Genomic DNA, 25072 nt, shown 5'->3' with positions numbered 1-25072 from the left:
TTTCCTTTGCTGCTGTTTAGCATACAGCAGCAAAGGAATGTTCTCATTGGCCGGCGGCGATCGCGAGGGGGGGGCCACGAACGGATGGCCTCCCCCTCATCTCCGATCACCGTGGGAGAAAAGACGACCGCCTCGGGCACCGGGGGGGGGGGTCCGATAGGACCTGAAGGGCCTGGTATGGATTTAGAGGGGGACCCCCACGCCATTTTTTGTTTTAATTTGGCGCAGGGTTTCCCTTAATATCCATACCAGACCTGAAGGGCCTGGTATGGAATTTCGGGGGAACCCCACACATTTTTTTTCTTAATTTTGGTTTTTTTCTTAATGCTGTTTTTATCAATGAACTTTTATGTGTATTCCCGGCCGACATTTCATTATAGCCGCGAGTAGTTTTATTTCTTAAGGGCCAGTTCACACCACATGCAGTCCAGTGCGTTTTTTTTTCTGCATCACAAACGCACGGAAAGTAGGTTATATGGTTTTCAATAGCATAGTTCACACCAGTGCTTGCAGTTCCAGTGTGTTTCCAGTTCCAGAAAAAAAGTAGAACATGCTGCATTTTTTATGCACTGAACTGTACTGGAACGCTGTAAAATGCATCAAAAATGCACTTGAATGCACCAAAAAAGCACTGCAACACACTTGTCCTTTTTTAAGGTTAAGAAAAAAGAGGGGGGAAACAAGCACTGGACTGCATCAAAAACGCACCAAAAACGCATCAAAAACGCGCATGCAGAAAAGCACCTGGAACGCGTCCGGACTGCGTTTCTATGGTGTGATCTGACCAGATCACACCATAGAAACGCAGTCCGGACGCAGTCCAGGTGCTTTTCTGCATGCGCGTTTTTGATGCATTTTTAATGCAGTCCAGTGCTTTTTTTCCCCCCTCTTTTTTCTTAACCTTAAATAAGGACAAGTACGTTCCAGTGCATTTTTGATGCGTTTTACAGCTTTCCAGTGCAGAAAAAATGCAGCACGTTCTACTTTTTTTTTTCTGGAACTGGAACGCACTGAAACTGCAAGCGCTGGTGTGAACTATGCAATTGGAAACCAAATAACCAAATTTCCATGCATTTTTGATGCATAAAATATGCACTGGACTGCATTGGTGTGAACTGGCCCTTAAGCAATTTGGCATATTTAAAGGCATTTATCCTTGTTTCGTTTTTGGGGTTGTCCAATTGGTGACATTGATATATGTCCCTTAGGGTGGGACCTGGGCCCCATACCCATTTTAAGGCCAATAACTAGAAGATAAGCCAGCCAAGTGGGGACTAGTAAAATTGCCAAGTCAGTTACCTTGAATTGCAATGGTATTTGTTGTATAACTTTTGCATATGTTAAGCTCTGTAGTTGCCCCCCTGGACTGGGGGGTGTTTTGTCCTATCTGTAATTTTGATGCATACCGGATGATGTGCTTAATTTTGGGCAGGGGGTGGCTTATTTTGTGCTAGCTGCATTTGGGTTGTTCTGGGCATGCTTTTGGTGATGCTTTTTGTGTGTGAACAGCACTTGGATGTTTCTGGGCATGCTCAGAGTGTGTTTTTCGGGTTAGTAATTTAAGGACATCCTTAACAGGTGTACCCACTTTGAAGTTCTCTCTACATTGGGTGAACTTGCATTTTGTGTGTTTCATGGACTGTCCATGTGTTTGCAATTGCCTCATTAGCACACAAACCTATGTTATATAAAGCTTGCAGATAGCATTCTTTATTTTGCCCTGAGAAGAGCCAAGATTGTGTGTGGCTGGGGCTGGCAAGAGAGTACATTTGGGTGTCCTTATCGAGTTTCTAACACATGTATTTTCTATTTGTATTTTGTTTGTTATGTTGTTGCAAAACAGATGTGTTTTTATGCAATTTATTTGTTACTTTGGTTTATTGTATTTTTTTGGGTGGTGGTTATTTTACCATGAAATCTTTTTTATGTTGGCTATTTTTGTTGTTTTTACGTTGTTCACTTTAAATTTAACTGTCTGTGCCACATTATTTTTAAAATTCTTTCTCAAGATGTGCCTAATGTTGTTTTAATCCTTAATAGATGTCCATTTGTGGGTGCACTCCTTTTAACTCCTGTTAATTTACACTGCAAAAGGGTCAAACCTCAAACATATTCTGTTAGTGTCTCAAATTAACATACATGTGTGTATTTTGCTTTCCTTGCTTCTTTTCCAAGTCGTGTGTGTGTGTGTGTGTGTGGTTTTTTTTTTTTTTTTTTTTGGATCAATAAAATTGTTTCAAATTTTTTGTGTTTTATGTGTGTTCTTTTCATGCAACAGATTTCCCAGCTGCAGCTTAACTAGGCTGATTGGCATGTCTTTGACAAATCCCTTTATTTTTTTTTTAAGTTACTTCCCTGGTGCCTTCATGGTAGCACATGCATGGATTGTGCGTATGCTGCCATGGATAGTGACCAGCAGCCTCAGTCCTCAAGTACCCCCCCCCCCCACAGGACCTGTTTAGGAAATTTATCTTATCTAAAATAGCTGTCCAAAATACAAAGCCATTGACTTTGATTTAACCACTTCAGCCCCGGAAGGATTTACCCCCTTCCTGACCAGAGCACTTTTTACAATTTGGCACTGCGTCGCTTTAACTGCTAATTGCGTTGTCATGCAATGCTGTACCCAAACAAAATTTGCGTCCTTTTCATCCCACAAATAGAGCTTTCTTTTGATGGTATTTGATCACCTCTGCGGTTTTATTTTTTTGTGCTATAAATGGAAAAAGACCGAAAATTTTGAAAAAAAATGATAGTCTCTACTTTTTGTTATAAAAAAAATCCAATAAGCTCAATTTTAGTCATACATTTAGGCCAAAATGTATTCGGCCACATGTCTTTGGTAAAAAAAATGTCAATACTCGTATATTTATTGGTTTGCGCAAAAGTTATAGCGTCTACAAACTAAGGTGCATTTTCTGGAATTTACACAGCTTTTAGTTTATGACTGCCTATGTCATTTCTTGAGGTGCTAAAATGGCAGGGCAGTACAAAACCCCCCCAAATGACCCCATTTTGGAAAGTAGACACCCCAAGGAAATTGCTGAGAGGCATGCTAAGCCCATTGAATATTATTTATTTTTGTACCAAGTGATTAAATAATGACAAAAAAAAAAATTTACAAAAAGTTGTCACTAAATGATATGTGGTATTGCACCTCAAAATACATTCAGCTGCTTCTCCTGAGTACGGGGATACCACATGTGTGGGACTTTTTGGGAGCCTAGTCGCGTACAGGGCCCTGAAAACTAATAACCGCCTTCAGGATTTCTAAGGGTGTAAATTTTTGATTTCACTTTTCACTCCTCACTACCTATCACAGTTTTGAAGGCCATAAAATGCCCAGATGGCACAACCCCCCCCCCCCCCATGACCCCATTTTGGAAAGTAGACACCCCAAGCTATTTGCTGAGAGGCATGTTGAGTCCATGGAATATTTTATATTTTTACACAAGTTGCGGGAAAGTGACAAATTTTTTTTTTTTTTTTTGCACAAAGTTGTCACTAAATAATATATTGCTCACACAGGCCATGGGCATATGTAGAATTGCACCACAAAATACATTTAGCTGCTTCTCCTGAGTATGGGGATACCACATGTGTGGGACTTTTTGGGAGCCCAGCCACGTACTGGGCCCCGAAAACCAATCACCGCCTTCAGGATTTCTAAGGGCGTAAATTTTTGATTTCACTCTTCACTGCTTATCACAGTTTCGGAGGCCATGGAATGCCCAGGTGGCACAACTCCCCCCCCCCCCCCCCCAAATGACCCCATTTTGGAAAGTAGACACCCCAAGCTATTTGCTGAGAGGCATGGTGAGTATTTTGCAGGTCTCATTTAAAAAAAAAATAAATAAAGACAAGAAAAAACATTTTTTTTTTCTTTTTTCAATTTTCAAAACTTTGTGCCAAAAAGTGAGGTCTGCAAAATACTCACTATACCTCTCAGCAAATAGCTTGGGGTCTCTACTTTCCAAAATAGGGTCAATTGGGGGGTTTTGTGCCACCTGGGCATTCCATGGCCTCCGAAACTGTGATAGGCAGTGAAGAGTGAATTAAAAAATTTACGCCCTTAGAAAGCCTGAAGGCGGTGCTTGGTTTTCGGGGTCCCTTACGCGGCTAGGCTCCCAAAAAGTCTCACACGTGTGGTATCCCCGTAGTCAGGAGAAGCAACAAAATGTATTTTGGGGTGTAATTTCACATATTCCCATGGCATGTTCGAGCAATATATCATTTAGTGACAACTTTGTGCAAAAAAAAAAAAAATTTCCTGCAACTTGTGTCACAATATAAAATATTCCATGGACTCGACATGCCTCTCAGCAAATAGCTTGCGGTGTCTACTTTCCAAAAAAATGGGGTCATTTGGGGGGTTTTGAACAGTCCTGGCATTTTATGCACAACATTTAGAAGCTGGTGTCACACATCACCAACTCTTCTAACCACTTGAAGACAAAGCCCTTTCTGACATTTTTGTTTACATGAAAAAAATTTTTTTTTTTTTTTTGCAAGAAAATTACTTTGAACCCCCAAACATTATATATTTTTTTAAAGCAAATGCCCTACAGATTAAAATGGTGGGTGTTTCATTTTTTTCACACAGTATTTGCGCATCAATTTTTCAAATGCATTTTTTTGGGAAAAACACACTTTTTTAAATTTTAATGCACTAAAACCTACTATATTGCCCAAATGTTTGATGAAATAAAAAAGATGATCTTAGGCTGAGTACATGGATACCAAACATGACATGCTTTAAAATTGCGCACAAACGTGCACTGGCGACAAACTAAATACATTTTTAAAAGCCTTTAAAAGCCTTTACAGGTTACCACTTTAGATTTACAGAGGAGGTCTACTGCTAAAATGACTGCCCTCGATCTGACCTTCGCAGTGATACCTCACATGCATGGTGCAATTGCTGTTTACATTTGACGCCAGACCGACGCTTGCGTTCGCCTTTGCGCGAGAGCAGGGGGGGACAGGGGTGCTTTTTTTTTTTTCTCTTTATTATTTTTTTGCTTTTTTATCTTATTTTTAAACTGTTCCTTTCATTTTTTTTTAATCATTTTTATTGTTATCTCAGGGAATGTAAATATCCCCTATGATAGCAAAAGGTACTCTTTTTTTTGTAAAAATTGGGGTCTAGAAAATTAGACCCTAGATCTCTCCTCTGCCCTCAAAGCATCTGACCACACCAAGATCGGTGTGATAAAATGCCTTCCCAATTTCCCAATGGCGCTGTTTATATCCGGCGAAATCTAAGTCATGAAATGCTCGTAGCTTTCGGTTTCTTAGGCCATAGATATGTTTGGAGCCACTCTGGTCTCTGATCAGCTCTATGGTCAGCTGGCTGAATCACTGGCTGCATTCTCAGGTTCCCTGTTGGGACAGGAGAGCCAGAGAAAAACATGGAAGACGGTGGGGGGGGGCATTCCCTCCCACTGCTTGTAAAAGCAGTCTAGAGGCTAATTAGCTGCTAGGATTGCTTTTACATGAAAGCCGACCGCTGGCTGAAAAGAATGATACCAAGATGATACCTAAACCTGCAGGCATCATTCTGGTATAACCACTACAAAGTCCAGCAACATACCAGTACGTTGCTGGTCCTTGGGCATATATTGTAATCTTTTTTTTTTTCATGCAGCCTGTGGGCTGAACGAAAAAAAGAGATTGATCGGTGGGTATGCCCACCATTAGAATACCTCCCTTCATCCACCCACTTCTAATGAGGGGCATATATGCACCATTTATATATGTCGAAGCATGGGGGCATCCTCCCGCAAAAGGTAGGAGCAAATCGCTCCTCCGCCCCTGCTGCCCCCATGCTTCGGCATATATCACCTCCGCTGGAGTCACGGCTTTATATATTGTGGGAGCAAACGCTGTTGCTGTCAGGATAAATAAATCCGCGCTGCAGCTGAATGGAGTACCTGAAGACAACAAAATGGTTAACAATAAAACACAGTAAACAGTAAAGTATAAAAAATTGCATACCTGAAAAGCAAACATGATAAAACATAATAACAATAAAACATTTCAGATAGAATAGAATACAGTAAAAAAGAGCAGAAGAATAGAGAGAGAATAGAGAGAGAGAGAGAGAGAGAGAGAACAATAAAACGACAACTATTTTTTTTTATTTCATATATTTTTTTGCGTTTTTTTTTTTTTTACACTTTTTTTTGTAACTGTAACTTTTGTAACTGTAACCGGTTCCAGGTTCGGGTCTCTCAAAATGCGATGGCATCTTGGGAGACCCTGTGTTAGTGTGCCTAGTCTGTTCAATGCTGTACGGTAATACTCAACTAGTGTATGGTAGCGTTCAAAACATTTACCAATGCAAAGACCAGGATTGTCAGGACAGGAGGGACAACAATAGCGGGTGTCACGCCTATATCTGCGCTTGCTGCAGACACGACATCTTTTTTGGGAGGGTTCGTTGGGTAGGGGTACTCGGGAGGACATAAAGAAAATACCTCTCATGCAGCCGACTGCATTTGGTTGGGGATGTGAATGGGGGAAGTACGGGTGCTGCAGAAGTGGTGGGTTCCCAATTAGGATTGGCGAATGCAGCAGGAAGGGCATTATGGGCATGACAGGCCTGTGTTTGTCTTCTTCTTGGTGGCAGCGGGACACTACTTGTGCTTGCCACCTCACCAGCTTGAACTGCCCTTATGGGACTCGCCACATCACCAAGTGTTACTGCAGTGCTGGTTTGACTACGACCGGGGTGTACTAGGCCGCTGGTGCTTGCCAGTTGACCAAAACGCTACCAAAAAACTGTTAGCGAAATGATCGCTTAGTGACACTGGCGACGGGGGGTGATCAAGGGGTTAAAACTTTATTAGGGGGGGGTTAGGGGGATATCCTAGACCTAAAGGGGGCTAACACTAACTGCCCTACCACACTAACTGTCACAAACTGACACCAATGCAGTAATCAGAAAAAAAAACTGCTTGGTGTCAGTGTGACGGGGGGGTAATTGGAGGGTGATCGGGGGGTGATGGGGTGTGTAAAGTATGCCTGGCGTGTTCTACTGTGTGTGTGTGTTGTGCACTCACTCGGATGTCTTCTCTCCTCGGCGCCTCTCACTTCCTCTGCTGCTGTTTACTATACAGCAGCAGAGGAAGGATTTCATTGGCTGGGAGAGATCGCGAGGGGGGGGGGCACGTATGGATGGCCTCCCCCTCACCTCTCATCGCTCCCGGACAGAAGGCGACCGCCTTGGGCACCGGGGGGGGGTCCGATTGGACTCCCCGCCCGCGGGAGGCAGATCACGTACAGGTATGTGATTTTGCCTGCCCGTGCCATTCTGCCGACGTATATCGTCGTGAGGCGGTCGGCAACTGGTTAAAGCACCTGTGCAAGATGAAGGAAAACCTGCAAACATGGCCTGTTGGAGGGAACTTGAGGACAGGGTTGAGACGCACTGAACTAAAATCAAGCTGAAGACAATCCTATTCTAATTGTGGACATTTGAGGGAAATCAAGATTTTTATTTTTTTTATTTTTTTTTAAGGTTGGGCTTTGTGTCCCTTTTCTTAAAAATGGCTTCACTTCCTGTCACATAGCCAAACAGGAAGTGAGAGTAAAACCCTAACAATATTTTTCCTTGGGGACACACAGGTCAATCTAACTAGTGCCCCCATTATGCAAATTGCACTCTAGCACTTTGTTGTGTACACCCCAAATTATTAGGTATTTTGGGGTTTATTAAAGGAAAATCCTTTCTGCTATACAAGTGTAGTTGATGAAAATCAGAGGGGAAGCACTGGTGATTTTATCATCCAATCATGTAGAGGCAAAGATGCTGTTTTTTTTTTCTTTTCCTTGCATGTTCCCCTTGGATCTCCAGCAACTGCACTTGTAAGTGCACTTGTAGTGCAAAGTGGATTTACCTTTTAGTAAATAAACCCCAAGATACATAATAATTTGGGATGTACATGGCAAAATGCTAGAGTGCAACTACCCGAATGGGGAAGCTATTTAGATTGGCCTGTGTGTCCCCAAGGACATACATTGGTGGGGTTTTACCCTCACTTCCTGTTTGGCTATGTGACAGGAAGTGAATAATTTTGAATGAGAAATTGGCAAAATTTGGGAGGTGTCTTCACCCTATCAGGGGTGTAGACATCCCCCAAAACTTCTAATCCCTCTGCAGTCTATCCCCAAGCAAAAATAAGAAAGGATTTTAATCAGTTTAACTTTGCAAAGACACATTCCTAAGTTCAATTGTGATGCATGTTAATGGCCCATTTAGACCTTTAATAGAAAGTCATCAGTTGCCTTTGATTTTAAACATTCTTTTTGGCCAGTCCTAGAGATCTGCATCTGTTTTTCTATTAACCACTTGGTGTCTGTGCTATAGCCAAAAGACGGCCACAGCGTGGACCTGAATTTCTGGGAGGCTGTCATAGGACGGGCTCCCCGTGTGCTCCCTGCAGGGCGCACTGAGTCACTGAGATTCGGGTGATCACAGATCGAAGTAAGGGCCGATCCCGGCCCCTTACCACGCGATTAGCTGTCAGCCAATGACAGCTGATCACATGATGTAAACTAAAGCTCAGTAATTGTTTATTTTTTCTCCTCACACTGACAGCATGAGGATACAAATAAAAGCTGATCACCGGCTTAGGTGCAAGGGAATTCTGCCTCATCTGTGCCCACCAGTACCACCTGCCACTGCCACCTATCAATGCCTACCAGTGGTCCCAAGCAGTGCTACCTATCAGTGTAACCAATCAGTGCCGCTTCATCAGCGTACATTAATGAAGGAGAAAAATTACCTGTTTGCAAAATTTAATATCAAAATATCCAAAAATATACAAAATTATTTATAAAAATCTGTCTTTTCTATTTTTTGAACAAAAGAAAAAAACCACAGAGAATGTTCTAGAAAAGAATGTTCTATTTGTGGGAACTTTAAAAAAAAAAAAAACAACATTTGGCTAAGTATGGCTGCGCAATTGTCATTCAAAATGCATCAGCGCTGAAAATTGGTCTGGACAGCAGGGGGGTTTAAGTGCCCAGTAAGCAAGTGGTTAATTTCCATGCCAAATATGGATTTCTGTAATAAAGATATGTGCCCGCTGTGTATACGGCATGTGCGCATGGGCGTAAGCAAGTCACACACATATGAACGGCACTCATTGTAAATCATAGGGTAGAACTTGTGATGCAACTTTTCAACCCCTAGTGGCATGACAAGTTGCAATAGTGGAAAACAAGCCGAAAAAGCACATTGTGTAAATCACGCAACTTTGGGGTTGAAATAGTGGAAACATAGCATTAGGCTAAAGTGGTAATAGGAAGATGCACTGTAAAAATTACTTCTAATTGTAGGAAATCAAACAGGCTCTTGCACTGAATCTAATTTATGGAAGATCTAACTGATTGGCCAGTGTATGGTGACCTTTAAAGATATGAAAAGTTGGCCTTAGGGTTCCCGCTGAGCAGGCAGATGACAGGTCTGTCTCTGCACACTGTGCAGGGACGGACCTGTCAGAGTGCCGCTGTCCTGGGGGATCGGATGGTGACGGAACATAGAGTCCGTCGTCACCCAATCAGATCCGCAGACGGATGGAAAAATAGGTTTTTCCTCCGTTACACTTTTTTGGATTGGAGTGGGTCAGATGTCAGCGGACATGTCACCACTGACATCTGACCCTCCATAGAGGTCTATGGAGTGTTCGTTCATGTGCGCAGGTTTGAGGCGGACCTGAAAGGTCCATCCGTGTGAAAGGGGCCTTAGGCCCCTTTTCACACTAGGGCGGTGAGGGCAGCAGCGGTAAAACGGCGCTATCTTTAGCGCTGCTTTACCTGCAGTATTCGGACGCTAGCGGTTTTAACCCCCGCTAGCAGCCGAAAAAGGGGTTTATATAAATCCGCCCGCAAAACACCACCGCAGCGGCGTTTTGCCGGCGGTATAGCCGTGCTGTCCCAGTGATTTCAGTGGGCAGGAGCAGTTTATACACCGCTCCTTCACCGCTCCAAAGGTGCTGCTAGCGGGAGTTTTTTTAGGCCCCTTTCACACTGGGGCGTTTTTAGGCGCTATAGACCCTAAAAAACGCCCTAAAGAAGCGGCTCCATTCACTCCAGTGAGGGCTTTCACACTGGAGCGGTGCGCTGGCAGGGCGTCAGAAAAAGTCCTGCCAGCAGCTTCTTTGGAGCGGTGAACTCACTGCTCCTCCCTATTGAAATCAATGGGGCAGCGCTGTGATACCGCCGGCAAAATGCCGCTCCAGCGGTGTTTTGCGGGCGGATTTAACCCCTTTTCGGCCGCTAGCAGGGGGGTTAAAACCGCCCCGCTAGCAGCCGAATAACGCCGCTAAAAGGACAGTAAACCACAGACGCCCCCACTGCCCCAGTGTGAAAGGGGCCGATTCACACTGGAGTGAATGGAGCCACTTCTTGAGGACGTTTTTCAGGCGCTATTTTTAGCGCTATAGCACCTGTAAAACGCCCCAGCCTTAGGCCCCTTTCACACTGACGGATAGAATTGTACTTTTAGCTGCATTTTCTACTGCAGCTAAACGCACACAATGCTTTTCTATGGCCCCATTCACACACTGTGTTTTGATTACATGTGGTTTGGTGCGGATAGAAAAAATAGAATTGACTGTGTCCAGGAGCGATTTAGCGCAGCTATCCGCACATAACCGCAGGTAATCGCAGCGCACTGTATCAGCTGCGGATAGCAGCGCCGGACTGGCTCGCTCATCAGGAAAGGAAAAAATTTTTTTTTCCTTTCCCAATGAGCGACAAGCACAGGGATCCGACTTGGATCCCCGCCAATGCCAGGCACTATGGTATGAATCTTGAGGGAGAACTCCACGCCAAATTTTACATAAAAAAACGGCATGGGTTCCCCCTCCGGGTGCATGCCAGGTCCTTCGGTCTGGTATGGATCTTAAGGGGAACCCCCTACGCCGAAAAAACGGCGTGGGGGGGTCTCCCCCAAAATCCATACCAGACCCTTATCCGAGCACGCAGCCCGGCCAGTCAGGAAAGGGGGTGGGGACGAGCGAGCGCCTCCCCCTCCTGAACTGTACCAGGCCGCATGCCCTCAACATGGGGGATGGGTGCTTTAGGGAAGGGGGGCACGCTGTGGCCCCCCCACCCCAAAGCACCTTGTCCCCATGTTGATGAGGACAAGGGCTTCTTCCCGACAACCCTGGCCGTTGGTTGTCGGGGTCTGCGGGCAGGGGGCTTATCAGAATCCGGGAGCCCCCTTTGATAAGGGGGCCCCCAGATCCTGGCCCCCCACCCTATGTGAATGAGTAGGGGTACATGGTACCCCTACCCATTCACCTGGGGGGAAAAAAGTGTCAAGAAAAAAAACACACTAGACAGGTTTTTAAAGTAATTTATTGGGCAGCTCCGGGGATCTTCTTCCGACTTCGGGGTCTCTTCCACGCTCTCCGGCCTCTTCTCCGCGCTCTCCGTATCTTCTCCCAGTCTCCGGTTCTTCTCCGTGCTCTCCGGATCTTCTCCGCACTCTCCGGTTCTTCTGCCGGGCTCCTCCGCTATCTTCTGCTCTTTTACCGCTCTTTTGCTAGCGATGGCCCGGTCTTCTCCCGCTGTCCGGTTCTTCTGTCGCTGTCCGGTTCTTTTCCGCTCTCCGGTTCTTCTGCTGGGCTCCTCCACTATCTTCTGCTCTTTTGCTAGCGGTGGCCCGGTCTTCAGTCGCTGTCCGGTATTTTCTGCCGGGCTCCCCCTCTATCTTCTTCCAGCTCTTTTTCTAGTGGTGGCCCAGTCTTCTGCTGCTGTCCGGTTCTTCTGTCGCTGTCCGGTATCTTCTGCCGGGTTCCCCCGCTATCTTCTTCCAGCTCTTTTGCTAGCGGTGGCTTGGTCTTCTTCTGCTGTCCGGTTCTTCTGTCGCTGTCTGGTATCTTCTGCCGGGCTCCCCCACTATCTTCTTCCAGCTCTTTTGCTAGCGGTGGCCCAGTCTTCTCTGTCGTCGTCGCCTTCTCCCCTCTTCTCTTCTTCCGATGTTGACACAACGCTCTCTCCCGCTGTAATGCCATCTGCGAGGTGTGCGGCGACTTATATAGGCATGGGGCGTGGTCACCGTGTGATGTCACCGGGTGACCCCGCCCTTTATGACGTCACAGTCCCAGCATGCCCTGGAAGAAGAGAAGAGGGGAGAAGATGACGACAAAGAAGACCGGGCCACCGCTAGCAAAAGAGCTTGAAGAAGATAGCTGGGGAGCCCGGCAGAAGATACCAGACAGTGACAGAAGAACCGGACAGCGGCAGAAGACCGGGCCACCGCTAGCAAAAGAGCTGGAAGAAGATAGTGGGGAGCCCGACAGAAGAACCGGACAGCGGCAGAAGACCGGGCCACCGCTAGCAAAAGAGCAGAAGATAGCGGAGGAGCCGACAGAAGAACCGGACAGCGGGAGAAGACCGGGCCACCGCTAGCAAAAGAGCAGAAGATAGCGGAGGAGCCCGGCAGAAGAACCAGAGAGTGGAAAAGAACCGGACAGCTGCAGAAGAACCAGACAGCGGGAGAAGACCGGGCCACCGCTAGCAAAAGAGCGGCAAAAGAGCAGAATATAGCGGAGGAGCCCGGCAGAAGAACCGGAGAGCGCGGAGAAGAACTGGAGACCGGGAGAAGATACGGAGAGCACGGAGAAGAGGCCGGAAAGCGTGGAAGAGACCCCCGAAGTCGGAAGAAGACCCCCGGAGCTGTCTAAAAAATTACTTTAAAAACCTGTCTAGTGTGTTTTTTTTTCTTGACACTTTTTTCCGCCCAGGGGAATGGGTAGGGGTACCATGTACCCCATACTCATTCACATAGGGTAGGGGGCCGGGGTTTGGGGGCCCTCTTATCAAAGGGGGCTCCTGGATTCTGAAAAGCCCCCCGCCCCCGACAACCAACGGCCAGGGTTTTTGGGAAGAGGCCCTTGTCCTCATCAACATGGGGACAAGGTGCTTTGGGGTGGGGGGCGCAGCGTGCCCCCCTTCCCCAAAGCACCCATCCCTCATGTTGAGGGCATGCGGCATGGTACGGTTCAGGAGGGGGGGGCGCTCGTTCGCTCATCCCCACCCCCTTTCCTGACCAGCCGGGCTGCATGCTTGGATAAGGGTCTGGTATGGATTTTGGGGGGACCCCCACGTCGTTTTTTCGGCGTAGAGGGTTCCCCTTACAATCCATACCAGACCGAAGGGCCTGGCATGCCCCCCGGAGGGGGAATCCATGGCAGTTTTTCTCACGCTGCTTTAATAGGAAGATGTTGTTTTTTATATTGCAGCGAGCGCGAGATGTACCTCGCCGAGAACCAGCGCGATGGGATTGCGCTGGAAACATTCTCGCAGGTAGGTACTACTGCGCCGATTCACACGCTCAATTAAGGATTTATCCGGCGTACCAATTAAGGTATGAACCGGCGCAGCACATTCATCTTAGTAAATGACCCCCACCGTGTGCATCTTCAAAATTTGACTTTTAAAATGTATTAAAACTTTAGGAAATTTCTCAAAAAAATTCTAAAATGGTGTCATTTTGTTGTTATTTAGATTCTCCCTAATACATCAATCATGTTCTTCACGTTTTTGTTCAACATCATTGGTTTTTTGCTTTATGATGTCTAAATCCCAACTACAGACCATTATGTCCTGTATTAGCATTTGTGCACTTTCACTGAAATGAGGAGATTGTTCTTCCACAACATGCACATCACCTAAAATCAAAAAGCATGCCATGTATTATAAATATGCAGGCATACATTTATTACCTGAAGCTGTGGTCTCAGACACTCACCTGTTGTGGTCACTATTTCAACCACGTCATCCACCTCTCCTTCCTCCACATCCTCAGGTTGTGGTGTTCCCCTTCTTTCCGAGGTGGGGGGTCCCTGGTGTCCTCAGACGTCCCGAAGTCTTTTCTCCCCTATGAGAATTAAACAAAAGGTATACTTAGCACACAGATATTTGAGGCCAGAAATAGGAATATGAAACATTGCTTGGAAGTATCGTACAATTGTCTGTTTTTGCAGAGTTCCAAGCTGAATGCATGATTTTTTCCCTTACCAAAGCTGGAATACTTACCTTTTTTGGACAACATTTACACATGGAAACACCCCTAGTATCCCCTGGAGCATCTGTGTGGAACACCCTAAAAAGTTTGTTCTGGTGTCCCACACTAGTGCTCCTGCGTCCAGATATGTAAACAGCTGCTGAGTGTCCTCTCCTTACATTAAACTGAATCAAGTATGCATTTCATTCTAGTTACAAACACATCTAGACAACAATGTACTAAACTTATTTTAATACAAATAGGCATGACCAAATGTAGTTAACCCTGTATCTGCAAAAAACATTGTATTATTAGTGGGCGAACGAACGATGTTTACTACGACTGATTACTGTGCCCATGCGCCTGAACGTTGCCATTTAAAACTGTACAACAGTAAAGAAAAGCACATGGAGCAGCATGCAAGTAATAATAATACTAGGAACACAGGACAAATACTTACTTTTTAGAAGCAGTTTCTTGATCCTTCTGTACTGATCCTGCTCCCTCAATTTCAGGTCTGACCAGCGTTTCCTCAATTGCTCCTTGGATCGTCGTACCCCAAAATTCCTGTGCAGACTTCTCACAACTTTAGACAAGATCTTGGCCTTTCTCACATTTGGGTTTAGGTAAGGTCCATACTTCCCGTCATAGTCGGCCCTCTTCAAGATGTCCACCATCTCCAGCATCTCTACAAAGGCCATATTTGAGGTCTTAAATCTCCTCCAGGATTGCAACGTTTCTGGCTCGGGGCTTTCCTCGTTGTTACTGGAATTACGCACCTGCGGTGTCTCCGCCATGTCCTCTCCCACTGCGCCAAAAGAGAAGGGGTGGGGAATATTCTAGAAAGAATGTCAGGGGCGGGCGACGCGTGCAGAGTTTCACAAACGCGCAGTGTATATAAAACGTAACACACATGCGTCGGACGTACAATCTGTGAGTGGAGGAAGTGTTGATCGTGAGAACGAAGGTAACATTTTAACTTGGGGCATCAGTGGCCTATACTTCTTCTAGATTGAGGCCTATATTGTGATAAGATTATGAGAGTTTAGCCTGACATTAGGGTTTTTCTCTTGTTTTTTGTGAATCCGTTCAAAAAGCCTGCGTTTATGAGCCAGTTTATCAATAGGTACAGGGAGCTGCCCAGATTGTGGCAAGTCAAACATAATTTATATTATAACAGACCAGCTAGGAAGGCAGCGCTGGAGAAACTTTTGGAATTTGTGAAGACGGAGGTCCCCAACGCAGACGGCGATTCTTTTGGACAGGAAAATTGGTAGCTTGAGGAGCACATACAAGAAAGAGCGTAATAAGGTCCTGGCATCCCAGAGGTCAGGAGCAGCAGCAGGGGACGTGTATGTACCCAGTCTGTGGTACTACAACAAAATGCGTTTTTTGGAAGACCAGACTGAAGTGAGGTCATCACTTTCCACACTTCCTTCCCCCCCAGCTGTGGCTTCCGAGGACCAACCTGGGCCTTCCATCCAGAAAGAAGTGGAGGAGCCCAGCTTGGGGCAGGTATAGTATTTTTCTACATATTTCTTGTCCTAAAATTAATGATGTTAACTAGATGTTATTATTGATAAGAAATTAATGATTGAACAAAAAGTGTTTTACATATCAATAGACAGTAGTGGCCAAAAATGATTGGGACAAGAATGAAAAATGCTGGGGTCAGAATGATAGTCTTTTCTATTTATTAACATTCAATTTGCAACAGTCATGAGCTGAAAATTGTGTGTGATTGATGAAGCAAAAACTAAAACTATGTCCCTTTTTTATATACAGGAAAGCCTCAGCCAGGATGAGGGTCTGGAATGTGGCAGCCAGGAGGTGGCAGGGGGAAGTGGCAGCCAGGAGGTGGCCGGGCCCAGTGGACTGACCCAATCCCAGGTCCCTCCCCTCCGCTTTCCACCCAAAAGGCCCAGGAAGGTGAGGAACATGGAGGAGGCAGCACTTGCCCTCATTCGGGATGCTCATGGGACCCTGAGAGCCCCCCCCAGCGCTATGGCTGCATAGAAGAAGTGAAAATGCAGGAAATGGAGGAGGGCCAATGCCTCATCTGTGAGAACATCATTTTACAGACCATAAATAAGGGGTTGTGGCCAACTGACAGAAAATACACAGCTTTCTGAGTTCGTCCATCCTCCTCCACCTCCTCCTCCTACACCCCCTCCTACTCCACCTCCTGCAACAACTCGATGAACAAAGCCACAGCGTGCAGGGAAGCGTGCAAGTAAGGCAAGAGTGTGATGGCCTGGGTTCAGTCTGGTCTGACAGAAGACGCAGGCTGTGGTAGTACCACAGCCTGGGGACATATATGTGATCTGCTGCTGTTCCTGATCTCTCGGAGTCCAGGACCAGATTGTGCTCCCTATTGTATGGAATCCTCAGGCTACCAATTTTCTTTTTCATATAGTTGATGTGTGCCCTGGGGTCCAAAGGCTTCGCAAATTTCTACAGTTTCTCAAGCGTTGCCTTCCCTCTTTCTTTTGTTATGACCCAGAATAAATTGTAATTTTGTTTTCAGCAAATACTTGCCTATGTGTTTTTATTAAAAAAGGACAGTTTATTTGTGAGTAGGCAAGTACATTTCAAAAATACAATGTCAAATTAACAAGGGACACCAACCTTCTTGAGGTTAAAAAATACAAGATAATAATGTTGTTGTGGTAACTTGACACAAAAAAAAAAAAAAATTATGGAGATCACTAGAAAATAATTTTAAAATTAATCAAAAAAAAGGAGATCTTGATTAAAATAAAAAAGGAAAAAAATCACTATAAAAAATAATTCTAAACATTATTATGGAGATCTGTCTTTAAAAACTAAAAATATTAGATCAAAAGAAATAATAAAGAAAGAAGTTTGTCAGAACTCTGTGTGAATGTCAGCAGCAAAACAACTTCATTCTTCTAGCATTATAAAGAACAAAAGAATGCGCTGCATTAAAAGATCCAAACATTTACAGCGTGACGAATGTGCTATCTCCATTACGAACAATAGTTTTACCAGACTGAGCGCTTCTGTCTCGTACTTGAATCTGAGCATGCGTGGTTTTTAGTGCATCGGAATTGCATACAGACGAACTGAATTTCCGATAGGAACTTTTTCCGACGGAAAAATGGAGAACCTGCTCTCAATCTTTTGCTGGCAGGAATTCCACCAGCAAAAGCCCGATGGAGCATACACATGGTCGGAAATTCCGAACAAAAGTTCACGAAGGACTTTTGCTGGTGGAATTTCCGATCGTATGTACGCGGCATTAAGCTTCTATTCACCCTAGTGTTCAGTGAGCTGCTCCACACAAGACAAATGTGGCAAAGAAGTCCAGGCACCTTTTAGAACTTCAGGTTTTTCACAATTTTACTGTGCTTTTCGCCCATTCTTGCATGTGTATAAGCACACCTTTGGCTTGATGAATTTGTGCTTCCATTAACACTGAATAGCACTCCAAGTGCAACACATTTTTTCCAAGTGTTTCTCGAACACAGGCAAAATAATGGAATTTTGTACATGTTCACGCGCCACACTAGTGTGAATGCAGGCCTGAGCGTTTTTAATGCACTCTAAAGTCTATAGGGACCAAAAACATGGGACTCTGCCCTAAAGAAACCACTTAAGGACCGGAATAATTTCCCCCTTAATGACGGGCCATTTTTTGTGATACGGTCGTGCGATGCTGTACCCAAACAAAATTGACGTCCTTTTTTTCCCACAAATAGAGCTTTCATTTGGTGGTATTTGATCACCTCTGCGGTTTTTATTTTTTGTGCTATAAACAAAAGAAGAGCGACAATTTAAAAAAAAAATAACAAAATTTTATACTATTTTCTATAATAAATATCTCCCAAAAAATAAAAAAAAAGAAATTTCTTTATCAGTTTAGGCCGATATATATTCTTCTACATATTTTGGATTAAAAAAATCACAATAAGCGTAAATTGATTGGTTTGCGCAAAAGTTATGGCGTCTACAAAATAGGGGATGGATTTATGGCATTTTTATTATTATTATTTTTTTTACTAGTAATGGCGGTGATCTGCGATTTTTTAGTGGGACTGCGACATTGCGGCGGACAGAACGAAACATTTTGGGACCACTGACATTTATACAGTGATCAGTGCTATAGAAATGCACTGATTACTGTGTAAATGTCACTGGAAGAGAAGTGGTTAACACTAGGGGGCGATCAAGGGGTTAAATGTGTTCCCTACTAGGTGTTTCTAACTGTATGGGGACGTGACTTACTAGAGGAGGAGCCAGATCGCTGTTCCTACTTAGTAGGAACAGACGATCTGTCTCTCCTCTCCCGACAGAATGGGAATGTGTGTTTACACACATACATCCCAATTCTGGCTCTCGTGCCCGCGATCGCGCGTGGCCAGTCGACATTGCGGCCATCACGCGCATCGTGTCCCTCGCCATGCAGCGGGCGTGCCTGCTAGAGCTGTTTAAAGGGCCAACGTACAGCTAGGGCGATTGGCAGGAATGTGCCGACCTGCCGCAATATAATGACAGCAGCTGGCTGACAAGTGGTTAAAGCATTAAACCCTAAAGCAAGTATTTTTTATATTGAAGCCTACCAATACTTAGATGTGATGGCTGTATTATTTTTATTTTTTAGGCTTTCTTTCCATTATTTCCATCTGGTGATCCAGCCAGTAATTCGGTTGATCAATGATCAATTATTTAATCATGTAAAATGTTTATCTTAAAAAAATTAAAAAACTGTTGCTTTAACTGCTTGTGTAACTGCAGTGTGACCTGGATTTTGCAATGTGTCAGTGTATTGAAATCTGCTGGTACATCTAACACTCCCCTGCCATCAGACTACCAATGCTGCTGTCCAAAGGTGCCCCTGTGTGCCTTCATCCAGAGTGGAGGAACTCCAATGCCCTGTACACACGATCGGACATTGATCGGATAATTCCGACAACAAAATCCATCAGATTTTTTCCGACGGATGTTGGCTCAAACTTGTCTTGCATACACACGGTCGCACAAAGTTATCGGAATTTCCGAACGTCAAGAACGCGGTGACGTGCACCACTTACGACAAGGCTATAAAAGGGCAGTTTAATACCAAGCGCGCCACCCTTTGGGCTCCTTTTGCTAATCTCGTGTTATTAAAAGTTTGGTGAGAGACGATTCGCGCTTTTTCAGACTCGTGGTTTTCAGATCGTTTTTCTGCTGTTCAGTTTGTGCTTGTGGGTTTGTATCTGGTCTTCAGTGCGTGCAGTGAGTTCCCATTGGTTTATTCAGTGTGTTCTTGTCCGCTCGTTACTGATTTTCAGGTCGCTCTTCACAGGCCTTGCTGTTCTTCAGTGCGTTCTGTTACTTCGTTCTGACCAGCCGACCGTTTTGAAGCCATGTTGCGTGTACCTACTCATCGTAGAGTTCCTGCTATGCGGGGACTTGGTGTTGGGGTTCTTACTTTGACACAAGCCCAGTCCATGAACAGGGTGTGGAGGAGTTCATGGACCAAGAATTGGTTGCTCCAGCGTGACCAATTCTGTCACATGCTTTTGCTCCGTAAGATCCGTGAGAATAATCATGACGATTTCAGGAACTTTCTCAGGATGACGGACCCCGTATTTCACCGTTTGTTGGCTTTGCTGACCCCTTATATCAGCAGGCAGGATATCTGCATGAGGCAAGCCATCACTCCGGAGCAGAGGCTAGTTGGCACGTTGCGGTACTTGGCGACGGGGAAAAGCCTGCAGGACCTCAAGTTCTCGACAGGCATCTCCCCCCAGGCTCTGGGGATCATTATCCCAGAGACCTGTTCTGCCATCATTCAGGTCCTGCAGAAGGACTATATTAAGGTAAGATTTATCCTTTAACATCACATTTTATTGTATTTAATTTTTGATAATGTATTGTATTTCTTTCATCGTTCCCTAATTAACATGATTGTAATATGCTGTGAATGTCCCCTTTGTCCTCATGCATGCTGGAATTTTTTAACTTTTTTTTGTCCTACATGCATATTTGCCTTCACTTACCTCCCCAGCATGCTCTCCTGGGCCTATATCCACCTCGCCTAGTCACTTAACAATGTATTTTGTCAGCTCCATTGTAGTGCTTTACCCTAAACGCCCCCTAAAATGTGCACAAATGTTATTTGTGTCCTTAAATTCTGGCAGAGTGCCAGAGGCTTTTTTTTTTGGGTCCCAAACTCATTTGGAACCCTCCCTCCCCCCAACCGCTAAGTCAGCTGATACCAATCCTCTATCTGCTGACTTTGCCAAACCCATACACACTATACCTACCTCTTTTGTGGTCAGATTTATGGATGAATTCCCCTAAGCATATAGTTAAAGTGCCTGCCTGAATACTTTCAAATGGTACTGTTTAAAGTTTTTTCTATCCTATTATTATCTTGATAGGTAATTGCAGCATGTTAAAATTGTGCTACAATTTGTACAGTGTGTATTCATATTTTTGTATTATGACACCTCTTACCTGTCCAGTGGGCTGCCAGTAGTGTAAGTAAGGAGGGGCTGGCCAAAGTAAGACACATTATTTATGCATTCATCTCTCAATGAAGTGGAGAGGGTTACCTGTCCAAAACATCTCCCCCCCCCCCTAAAATTTTTACAATGGGCCATCAGAGCGTGTGAGGAATCTAATAGGTGGACCTTATATTTTTATCTCTAAATACTCCCTAAAATGTTATGCTGATGTTGGCCAAGAATGTTTGTGTCTAATCTGCTTTCAATGTTTATGTGCAAAATGACTATTTTTTTTTTCTGGTTTGACTCCACAGTTTCCTTCCACACCACAGGAATGGCAGACCGTGGCCTCCCACTTTGCCCAATGGTGGGACTTTCCCAACTGCAGAGGGACAATTGATAGGAAACACGTCCACATCGTCCCACCCCTCAACTCGGGGTCATACTATTATAATTACAAGGGGTTCGATAGTATTGTGATGTTGGTGGTGGTGTCGGCTACTTACAAGTTCCTGTACGTGGACGTGGGGAAGACTGGCCGGATGTCGGATGGTGGAGTCATCGCCCAGACCGAGTTCTACAGGCGTCTCCAGAATGGCAGCTTGGGCTTGCCACCTCCAGAAGACAATGCGGAAGGACTCCCATTCGCCTTAGTTTCGGATGAAGCGTTTGCGCTGGGGGACCATCTTATCCTGCCATTCCCTATGAGGACCCTCATCCCGAACCAGAGGGTTTTTAGTTACCGGCTGGCCAGAGCCAGAAGAGTGGTGGAGAATACGTTTGAAATAATGGCCAGCCAGTTCCGCCTATTTCTTACACATGGCGGAATATAAACTCAATCACATCATCCTGTCTTGCTGTGTTCTCCACAACATTTTAAGGAGAAATTCTTTCAACTATGCTGCCTCAGTTGGGCCTGTGGCCGGAATTCATATTAATGAACCAACCCTGACGGCGCTTGAAACTGCCCCCCCCCCCCCAGAGTGCCCGCGATCCGTATAAGATATATGGAATACTTTGCGGGTAGGGTGGCCATCCATATGCCAGACAACGTCTGAGACATTTTTTAAATAAAAATATATTTGAAACTGAACAAATATTTGATTTGATTTACTGCTTGGCTTTCTTTTAGCTGTCTCCTCTGTTATCTTTTATTAATGTTATATTTTTTTTGGCCTTTTTCTTCAACAGTGCAAACGAAATTTCGTTGACACATGAGGTGACAATCTCTTCTTCGGCTAACTATTATTATTATTTTGTGGGTCTGCTACACACACACCTTGTTTTTGTGGTTAATGTATATCATGCATTACTGACAAAAATATTTAAATTTTTCAGCACCATGACCGAAATTTGGGGAGTCATGAAAATGGCGTGATTGTATAAAATTAGAAAGCACTGTTGTGTGTTATTTACTAAAGGAAAATACACTTTGCACTACAAGTGCACTTGAAACTGCACTGAAACTGCACTTGTAGTGCAAAGTGGAGTTGCCTTTAGTAAATAACCCCCATTGTCTCTGAAAACAACAACTTTACTCCAAAAAATGCTTGTGAGCATTGAAAGAAGAAGCCACACATTGTTGATTAATAATCTTTTTAATCAAGGCACAATCACATGTGCGTTTATAAAAGGGTTTTTGAACAAATCAACATGTTTGTTGTATAACATTTTTTTAGGTCACATTAAGTAGAAATCGCCTTTTATGGTAAAACAGGCATGTTTAAAACCATAAAAAAATACACAACTCTGGAACTTACAAAGTTCAACTTTTATAAAGTGAAGGTAATATCAGACATGAGTATGTAGAAACTGTGTTTGATATTGCGTTCAGCAGATGGGGTGACGTCACCCCTGTAAAAGCCAAATTTAGAAGATGCACACAAATTGCCTAATGTCAACATGTGCTAGCTGCCATCATTGGGGATCAATTGACGTGTTTTGTGGGTGCAACCCCTTCCTCTCAGCTACTTTATTATCGAGGAAGGGGTTGCACCCACAAAATGCGTACATTGATCTCCCGTGATAGCAGATAGAACATGTTGACACACTGTGTGCATCTTCTAAATTTGGCTTTTAACATACGTAAAAAAATGTAGTCATAAAGAAAAAAAGCAGAAGAAATTTAGGGATTTCTGGGTGTTTTAGATTCTTCCTAAAACATCAATGATGTTCTTCATTTTGTTTTGAACATCATTGATGTTTTGCTTTAAGTTTTCTAAATCTCTATTACACCTCATTATCTCCCCGATGAGGATCTGGGCACTTTCACTGGTGAAATGACATTCCTCTTCCACAACATCCCGATCACCTACAAAAAACAAAAAAAAACACCATGTATTATAAATATGCAGGCATACATCTCTTACCTGAAACTGTGGTCACAGACACTCACCTGTTGTGGTGACAATTTCTACAACGTCTCCCTCCTCCTCCTCTGGTTGGGTTTGGGGGATTTCCCCTTCTTCCTGAGGTTGGGGGTCCCTGGTCACCTCTGATCAGTGGTGTCCTCCGAGTCTTTTCTCCCCTATATGAACAAAAATAGGTATACTTAACATACAGATATATGGTGGCAGAAATAGGAATATGAAACATTGCTTGGAAGTGGGGTACAATTGTCTGTTTTGGCAGAGTTCCAAGCTGAAGAATTTTTTTTGTCCTTTGTAAAGCTTGAATACTTACCTGTTTTGTGCAAGCTTTACAGATGGAGACACCCCTATAATATTCACTGGAGCACCTGTGTGGGCCCCCTACTAATAAAAAGGGTGTTCTTTTGTCCCACACTAGTGCTCCAGCATCCAGATGTGTAAACAGCTGCTGAGTGTCCTCTCCTTACACAGAATCTAGTTTGCATTTCATTCTAGTTACAAACCCATCTAGACAACAAACTTTTTTTAATCGAAGTAGGCCAGAAAAATGGTATTGAACTGCATCTGGCCAAAACATTGTATTTTAGTGGCCGAACGAACAATGTTTCCTACGAACGATTAATGTGCCCATGAACATGAAAGGTGCCATTTTAAACTGTACAACAGTAAAGAAAAGCACATGGAGCAGCACAAACTTAATCAAAATAAAGAATAGGAACACAGGACAACTACTTACATTTTTGCAGCACTCTCCTGATCCTTCTATACTGATCGTGCTTCTTTAATTTGAGGTCTGACCACCGTTTCCTCAGTTGATCCTTGGATTGTCATACCCCAAAATTCTGGCGCAGACTCTTCACAACTTTATCCATGATCTTGGCCTTTCTCTCATTTGGGTTGGGGTAAGGTCCATACTTCCCGTCATAGTCGGCCCTTTTCAATATGTCCACCATCTCTACCATCTCAAAAAAGGCCATATTTGATGCCTTAAATCGCCCGCGGGATCCTGAAGTTTCTGGCTCTGGACTTTCCTCCTCCTCCTCGTTGCTGGAATTATCACGCACCTGCTCTGTCTCCGCCATGTGCTCTCCCCCACTGTGCCGAAAGAGAAGGGGCGGGGAATAGACTAGAAAGAACGTTAGGGGCGGGCGGAGTTTCACGCATGCGCAGTGTATATAAAGCGTAACATGCGTGCATCGTATGTACGATCTGTGAGCGGAGGAAGGAGTATCGGAAGCGCTGATCGTAATAACGAAGGTACCATTTTAACTCGGGCCTATACTGCTTATAGATTGAGGCCTATGTTGGGACAAGATTAGGAGAGTTTAGCCTGACATTAGGGTTTGTCTTGTGTTGTGTCTTGCAGATAAAATGGATCTAGTCAATGATCATGACTTTATGCCAATATTCATTGATATGTTCAGGGAGCTGCCCTGTCTGTGGCAGGTAAACCACCCCTATTATAACAATTAAACAAAGAGGAAGGCAGCGCTGGATCAATTGGTGGAATTTGTGAAGCCGGTGATCCCCACGGCAGACATCCCCTATTTGAAGGCACAAGAAGGTCCAGGATTTCCAGAGATCAGGAGCTACAGCAGATGACATTTATGTCCCCAGGCTGTGGTACTATGGCAGACTGCATTTTCTGGCAGGCCAGACTAAACCCAGGCCAGCACTCTCCAGTCTTCCTTCCACACTTCCTTCCCCCCAGCTGAGGCTTTAGACGCCCAAACTGGGCCTTCCAGGCAGCAACATGTGGAGGAGCCCAGCTTGAGCCAGGTATATGTCTAAATATTTCTGTTTGTCAAATTAATGTTGGTAAATCTATGTTAGTTTTGATAACTAATTTCTGATTTCACAAATCAATATCAATAGACAGTAGTGGCCACAAATGATTGGAACAAGAATGAAAAATGCTGGGCTCAGAATGGTAGTTTTTTCTATTTATTAACATTCAATTTGCAACAGTCATGAGATGAAAATTGTGTGTGATCGATGAACCAAAAACTAAAATGATGTCCCTTTTTCATACACAGGAAAGTCTCAGCCAGGAGGTGGCGGGGTAAGTGGCAGCCAGGAGGTGGCCGGGCCCAGTAGCCTGCCCAATGCCCAGGTCCCTCCCCTCCGCCTTCCACAAAAAAGTGGCAGGAAGAGGAGTAACGTGAAGGAGGCAGCAATTGGCCTATTTTGGAAGGCTACTGCGGCCCTCAGAACCCACCACAGTC

Source organism: Aquarana catesbeiana, linkage group LG01 (assembly GCF_042186555.1).
Source record: "Aquarana catesbeiana isolate 2022-GZ linkage group LG01, ASM4218655v1, whole genome shotgun sequence".
NCBI lineage: Eukaryota > Metazoa > Chordata > Amphibia > Anura > Ranidae > Aquarana > Aquarana catesbeiana.
The sequence above is the reverse complement of the archived record's forward strand: the minus strand, read 5'-3'. Positions refer to the sequence as shown.